The 7812-nt window shown below is 44.6% G+C and overlaps 1 pseudogene across 4 annotated transcripts; it reads left to right on the top strand.

Annotated features, from left to right (window-relative positions):
- The first annotated feature begins 347 nt into the window (after positions 1-347).
- LOC104595115 (SNW/SKI-interacting protein A pseudogene) lies at positions 348-3205 on the top strand (annotated as a pseudogene). Of its 4 annotated transcripts, none has more exons than XR_016082276.1 (2): positions 348-655; positions 1150-3205. The product of XR_016082276.1 is annotated as an SNW/SKI-interacting protein A pseudogene, transcript variant X4 (transcript). The 4 variants fall into 4 exon arrangements; XR_016082274.1 differs by having other exon boundaries at positions 391-651; XR_016082273.1 differs by having other exon boundaries at positions 391-716.
- The last annotated feature ends 4607 nt before the right edge of the window (positions 3206-7812 follow it).

Raw genomic sequence — 7812 nt, 5'->3', positions numbered from 1 at the left:
TTAATCCTATTGATTTAATACGGCGCGTGCCTATCATCCGTCATACTGATTAACGATTGTAGAAACCCACGTGTCCATTTTCAATAGAATTTCTACGTTGATTCTGGCATGGACGCGTGGCGATAACTTGGAGGCCGGATGTACTCACAACAAAAAGAACTGTTCTAATATGATCTCTGTCTCGCAGATATGATGGGTCCGATGCGATGTACGCACAGTTTTTGTCATGAGCAGCAAATCCCAGCTCAAAATCTGGACGGCTTTACTTCATAGACGCGTAATACACATACACTAGATCGGAACCTTTTTGTAGGAAGTGAGTCGTGTCGCAGTTATACATGAGAATATCTCATTTTCTGCATAGTATTATATAAGGGGGAGATGTTCTCAATTAATTCACAGGGCGTGGACAGAGTTTTCGTGGGCAGGTGATCCGGAGTCGTCTCAATCAGTCGTAAGCGAAAAAAAATCCAATCCAACGGTAGAAGTGGTGCCGTGTGTATGCACGGGTGGGATGAAATCCCAATCAAAGAAGCTAGATGAACCAAATAGGGAGGGGGATGGACTTCAACGCGTTTCCCTCTCCTCTCGCCGCCCTCTTTTTATTTTATATTTCCGGGCTCCATTGCAGCGATATTCGATAGAAGGAAGGTCGGTAGGTTTGAGTTAAACCTAATAGATCGAAACTTGATCTTCTTCTTCTTCTTCTTCATCCGGTACATGAATTGTTCCTCTCTTGTACTGTGAATGTTTCTTTTATTTTTTTTTATCTATCTACTGAAAAATCTTTACCGCCAATTCTCACGAACGTAATCTACGATTGGTTCGATCTGGGGTTAGATTTATATGGATCTGTCTGGGTATGTTATAATCTTGGATCTTTGATTCAATTTACACCTTCTGTGTTTCGTCTTTTAATACACCTTCCTTAGGTTCTAGGGTTAGGGTTTCGTCGTTTAATACACCTTCCCCCTGTTTTGAAGATTTCATGTCTCAATAACATGATCAGCATCTAAGATTTCATGACTCAATATCTGATCTCGGAATAGAGCATAAACTCAAGTTGTTTTCCCTTTATCTATGCACGTTGTTTGATTTTCTCCACCTAATTAGTTTCTTTTCTTTCTCTTTTTATATTTTTTTTATCAGATTGTCGGGTTGAGATTACCGGTGCTTTTCTATTCCCCTAAGTGGTTTCGCCATGGCAGCACTAAACGAACTACTTCCACCTGTTAAATCATCGACCACCTCGTATTACGACCACTCAAATGACCCATGGTTCAAGCAACGCTTTAGTTCTTCTGAGGCAGAACAGTCTACCACTGCCAAAGCCAATCCAGTACCTCCATACTTGAAACGTGCTGGTTTTGTGCCCCGAAAGCCCGAGGATTTTGGAGATGGCGGTGCGTTTCCTGAGATTCATGTCGCCCAGTACCCTCTTGGCATGGGAAGGAAGGATCAGAAGCCAGGCTCAAAAATCCTTCCACTTACTGTGGACTCCCATGGAAACGTTGCCTTTGATGCAATTGTTAAGCAGAACGAGAATGCTTCGAAAATTGTATATTCGCTGCATAAAGATCTCGTCCCTAAAATTCTGACAGATGAAGTGAAAGAATCTGAAGAATTGGAGAAAGAGATAGATGAAACAACAGAGCGCACAAAAGCAGCTCTTGAAAAAATTGTCAATGTCCGATTGAGTGCGGCACAACCGAAGAATGTGCCAACGCAATCATCTGACTCAAAGTTCATTAAGTATAAACCATCACAACAGTCAGCAGCGTTCAATTCAGGTGCAAAAGAGAGAATAATTAGAATGGTAGAGATGCCAGTTGATCCACTTGAGCCGCCAAAGTTCAAGCACAAAAGAGTCCCAAAAGCCATGGGTTCCCCACCCGTGCCAGTTATGCATTCCCCACCTCGTCCCGTAACAGTGAAAGATCAGCAAGATTGGAAAATCCCACCTTGCATTTCTAATTGGAAGAACCCCAAAGGTTATACAATCCCCCTTGATAAACGTCTTGCAGCAGATGGACGAGGCCTTCAAGAAGTCCAGATTAATGACAATTTTGCCAAACTTTCTGAGGCATTATATGTAGCGGAACAGAAAGCTAGAGAAGCTGTTGCAATGAGATCAAAGGTCCAAAAGGAGATGCTATTGAAGGAGAAGGAAAGAAAGGAGCAGGAGCTGCGAGCATTGGCTCAGAAAGCCCGAGCTGAGAGGACTGGGGGTGCACCACCCCCGGCAGCTATTCCCATCCCTACCGATAGGACAATGATGGATAGTGGTGATGTGAGGGGGGATCATGAAAGAGGGAGGGAAAAAGAGGAGCCTGTGAGGGAGACAAAGGAAGAGAGGGAGGAGCGCCTGCAGCGAGAAAAGATTCGTGAGGAGCGACGCAGGGAGAGGGAGCGAGAGAGAAGATTGGAGGCCAAAGATGCTGCAATGGGTAAGAAGAGTAAGATCACACGTGATAGAGACCGTGATATTAGTGAAAAAGTGGCGCTTGGTATGGCTAGTACAGGAGCAGGACGCGGGGAAGTCATGTATGACCAGAGGCTGTTCAACCAGGAGAAAGGAATGGACTCTGGATTCGCAACTGATGACCAGTACAACATATATGATAAGGGCCTGTTTACTGCACAGTCCACCCTGTCTAGCTTGTACAGGCCTAAGAAGGATGCGGATGCTGATATGTATGGAGGTGCAGATGAGCAACTTGAAAAGATCATGAAGACTGATCGCTTCAAACCTGACAGGGCATTTACTGGTGCCCCTGAGAGTGCAGCTCCCAGAAGTGGCGCAGTGGAGTTTGAGAAGCAGGCAGAAGAAGCTGATCCATTTGGATTGGAACAGTTCTTGACGGAGGTCAAGAAGGGTAAGAAGGCCATGGAAAAAGTTGGGAGCGGAGGGACCATGAGTGCAAGTGCTGGATCTTCAATGCGTGATGGCTATGACAGAGGTTCTAGTAGAACCCGCATTGGATTTGAGAAAGGGCGTTAGGAGAGATTTTTATCTGGTTATGATTGAACTTTTGTGCGTGTGCATAAGAATCTAAATTTGTTTCTCCTTTCTTTTACATGAAACCTGTGGACTAGGACTCTTGAAGTAGAAGGTTTCTTTTCATGTAACATGTTGTCTAGCAATATATTTTGCTATAACAATTGAAGCCTCCAGGCATTGGATATTGATCTTTTATTCTTTTTAGATTGGCATTCATGATGGGTAGTGTTTCGTTATGATTTTCCGAACCAGTTGCTCTCAGGAACTGCGGATCCTAGCCATCATGGGCATTCTTTAATGACAAGGACACTCCTGAATTCCATGTTCTATTTTGAGATTTATATGTGCATTAGGGAAAGTTTGTTTTTATGGGATTCATAAAAAAAAAAAAAAGAGTTTGTTTTTCTGGGTAAGTGATACCCATCTCTTGGGTAAATAATTTACCAGAGAAATAAAAGAACATGGGTAAATGCAAGGTTCAAGATATCGATACGCCCAATATGTCGATAGGGTGTATCAAGCGAATCGATACACATTTTGGAGCCTTTTTTTTCGCAACCAGTTCAGGGGGGCTGATTTAGGTCTCCTCTACCCCCTAGACCAATCAGACCTCCGATACACCTACTGTAGGGGCATATCGGAGGGGTCCCAGAACGATACATATCGGCCGATACGTATTGATACTTTGAACCTTGGGTAAATGCATTTACTCGTGTAAGTGTTTCCCAAGAAAAACTTACCCAGGTAAGTAACTTATTGAAAAGCGAATAGAGCCTTAGGGTATCTTGAAGTGGCCCCATAAGCTCCATAGTGGTTCTTAGGCCGAGTTTGGGATTCAAATAAGCATTGCTTAAAAATAAGTAATGAGTGTAGGGGGTGCAAATGGATTGGATCATGATCTTATTTGGTCGAATTCGGATCAGATAATAGGATCCAATCGGAAAATCAGATCAGATTCGGATCAACCCCCTATCCTATTCGAGAAGATTTGATCCTATATTTGTTATATATTTATTTATATAAATATATATAATACATATATATGTTAATTATTTATTTATAAATATATTATTTATATTGTATTTTTGTAAATTTGTCATATTATTTACTTTTTATAAAAACATGTATTTATATTATGAAAATAATTAAAAAGTACTTGTATTTTATGCTTTTCTTTATTTAAATTGGCATATTTATTTTTCTTTTAATAATTTATTAATTTTTAAAGAAAACAAATCGAATTGGATCAGATCCGAAGATCCAAGATCCGACTTCCTGATTGAATTCGAATTGAGATCCTTGTCTATCAGATCTGCTATAAATAGTATTGAACCATAATCAAATATACCTTGATTTAAATCCGATCTAATTCGTTTGCATCCCTTGTATGTGATGACAAAACACTACTGAGATAGTATAGGTATGAATAAACACAAAATTTAGCCCAAAATTTTGGCCTTATTTTTAAGCACTCCCAAACATAACCTTATAGTGAAATACTATAATTAAACCTTTTAGAGCATTCAATACACAAAGGAGAATGACCGATAACCCTAGGGTCAGAATTTGTAGACTCAAATTACATTTGGGGTAGGTACCAGCTCCGAATTGATGTCAATTCACATGCGAGTATGAATGCATAGAATATGGATTTTGGACATTGTGAATGTTTATAAGTTTACAGTGAGAATGCATTAAGCATGTCCGTACTTTTCCAAAAATTTAAACCTGAGAACTGAGAAAAGAAAAATGGAGGAGCCTCGAGCATAGTGCGAGAATGGAGTGGAGTGGATCCAACAGGACGAAAGCTACAGATAGCTACACTGCTACAGATGCGTAAATAATTCTTTCTTTTTGGACTGCAAAGGCTGTTTCTTCTTGTTCTGGTTCTGTTTCTCTGTTATAGAAGAAAGAACAGGAGCCCTTTTTCTTAGGAGGCCTAAAGCAAGGTTCAAATCATAAAATGCATTTTTTTAACAGCAAAGTTAGTAGTTAAAAATTTGGTATTTGAAATATATGCTTCCCTTGAAATTGAAGGAACCTTTTTTGCTTTTTATTTTTCGATTGTTTCAATGATCTAAATTTTTTTGTTAATATTTATGAAACTTGAATTGTGCTTTGTGAACTACCTGCCTAGGCTTTATGTTATCCTATTATCCTACAGTAACCAAGACCATATTTGAGCAGATATAGTGGAAGAGGCGGATTGAAGCTCTTGGATTTTTATGGGATCACTCAACAAAAACCAATAGTAAAAGGATTAGTAATGCACCCCAATTAGTGATCCGTATGAGGCTTTGCACACAGGATTTTTGTGGTAAGCATAATCCACGAGATTATGGTACTTGATTCATCAGTCATGTGCAATTTGTGGATCACTGATGTAGCTCCAGGATATTACTATTTCATTATTTTTTTTTTTTTATTTTGTTTGAAAGGGCTGAACTTAATGATCTTAGTCCAACAAAAGCATTGCTCTTTTCTTCTTTTCAAGACAGAAAAAAATTGCTAGTCAACCAATAGTTGCAATGCTAAATGCGGGATTGATCCAAGGTCTGGGTTTAAAACCACCAAAAATAATGAAAACAATAATGTTTTGAGATAAAGAATAAGCTTTGCTAATCCAGCCAATTAGATGCTTACTCGATGAGGGATGCTTTGTGATGAAGGGAAATTTGGTCCGATCTCGCAATCACCCGATACGTGGCAAAAGCAAACAACTCGGGATAGCGGAGCGCCCAAAATGAGCACCAAAAGTAACGAAGTCCAAGCTCACTACCGAGCCCGAACTCCAGACCGCTCTACTAGGAGCCCGAGCTCCCTACCAAGAGTCCGAGTTCCCTATTAAGAGCGAGCTCCCTATTAAGAGTCCGAGCTCCCTATTAAGAACCCGAGCTCCCTACTGAGAACCCGAGCTCCCTGCAAGGAGCACGAACTACCTCGGGTCCCGAGCCTCGCAAAGCTGTGACCCGAGCTGACCCATGGCAGTTCGGAACACTCCCCAAACCGAGCTCGACATCTCACTCGCCACTCCAGCACTTCGCTTCCGAAACACCAGGCTGACCAAGCGTACCTGACACCAAGGACATCCGTATCCGAGGGCGGCGCACCTGACTGATTTGGGATCTAACGCCTGACAGTCGCACTTCAAACGGCCTCCTGCTACCGCCACCTGCCACCGTCGTTACTAGCCGCAGAGACGGCTCCAACAAAAGGAGCAGTGGCGGTTCTGTCCGGCCAGAGGAAGTGACATCCGAACTGGCAGGAGCTTAGAAATAATCATGCCCAATCTGACAGAAGCCTGGAAGTGAGTGCGCGAGGTGGTTATAAAAGGCTCCTACCCCACAAGAACGAGGTATGCTAACTTTTGCGCTATCTGGTCTATCTTGCCTTTGAAAGACTCTAACTTGAGCTTCGGAGCCCTTACGCCGGGTTCTCCCCGGAGCTTCTCTTCTCCCTCCATTTCAGGTCCCTGCTACTCAGTTCAGAGGCAAGATCGTTGATAGCTAAAATCGGCTGGATTGTGCATCATCAATTGGCGTCGTCTATGGGAACGCTTCAAAAGGCCTCCCTCCAAAATTCTCATACCCCTTTCTCCTTCTTTGAAAAACTCAATACTCATGGCCTCTTCCAGCAACGCCGGACGCGGCACAGAGACAAACACCACCGGGGAACAGCCTCAAGTTACCGTGGTGTGTGTTGGGCAGTTCACCATCCCCCTCTCGGCGGACGGAATTCCCAATCTGAATACGCCACAAGCAGTGGCGCCTGTAAACCTACCTGCCACAAACATCCCCTTTCCTCTCCCCATCGAGACTACCTTCACTGAACCAACCGCCGTCCCCCTGGCACCTAGCCAAAATCGGTTGGACGACCTGATGCAGTGCATGCAGGCAATGCAAGCCCAGATGCAACAATTCCAGCAACACCAGCTTCACCAGCACCAAGTGTTGCACAACCTCTCCCAGTATCACTATCAACAGCAGTTCCCCCAACTGCCACCGAACCAACCACTACTTCCACCTCGCCACCCTGCTCCGAAGCCGGTCAAGGCCTCTCCGCAGGATGGGTGCCTCCACCAAGGAAAGGCCTCTAGGCCCCAGAACACCCCAAACAGCCAGGCCTCGTCCCCAGGCCGGAGAGAAAGAAAAGTCATCCCCGCCTCGCAGCTCGCAGGCGGGTCGGGAACCTCGCCCGCGAGATCGGCACCTCGGGGCTCCAAACCGGAGTTCCCACTCGTGGAAAACCGATTCGGCGCACTGGCAGCAGCGGACTACCAGCACTCCGGGCCCATTGAGCTCGGCAACACGGAGGCCAGCAGCGCCAGTACAAGGCCCACTCAGCAGCGAAGGCGCCGTCGAGGTCGACGAACCGCCACCCGCGTCCTGTCAGAGCTCAGAGGCAAAGGCGAGACGAGCTCGGACGAGGTAGGAGTTGCCCCGATTCTCTTAGTTCCTTCCCCCCTCGCGTCAGAACTCCTGGCAGTCCCCTTGCCCAGAGATTTCAAGCTCCCACCTCTAGACAAGTATGACGGGTCCTTCGACCCCAACGACCACGTTGATGCTTTCCAGTCCCAAATGCACCTCGCCAGAGCCAGCGAATCATGCATGTGTGTGGCTTTCACCACCACCCTCAAGGGGGTAGCCCGCACTTGGTACAGGAACCTGGCCCCCGGGTCGATAAAGTGTTAGGCTCAGTTCGTGCAGGTCTTCACTGCACACTTTGTCACCAGCAAACGGTGCCCCAGAGCAAAGGAAAGCATCTTCGGGGTAGTCCAAAGGGAAGGAGAACCCATACGGGGCTACATCAAA

Source organism: Nelumbo nucifera, chromosome 2 (genome assembly GCF_055504915.1).
Source record: "Nelumbo nucifera cultivar China Antique chromosome 2, China Antique-T2T, whole genome shotgun sequence".
NCBI lineage: Eukaryota > Viridiplantae > Streptophyta > Magnoliopsida > Proteales > Nelumbonaceae > Nelumbo > Nelumbo nucifera.
This window is presented reverse-complemented; position numbering and strand designations above follow the sequence as displayed.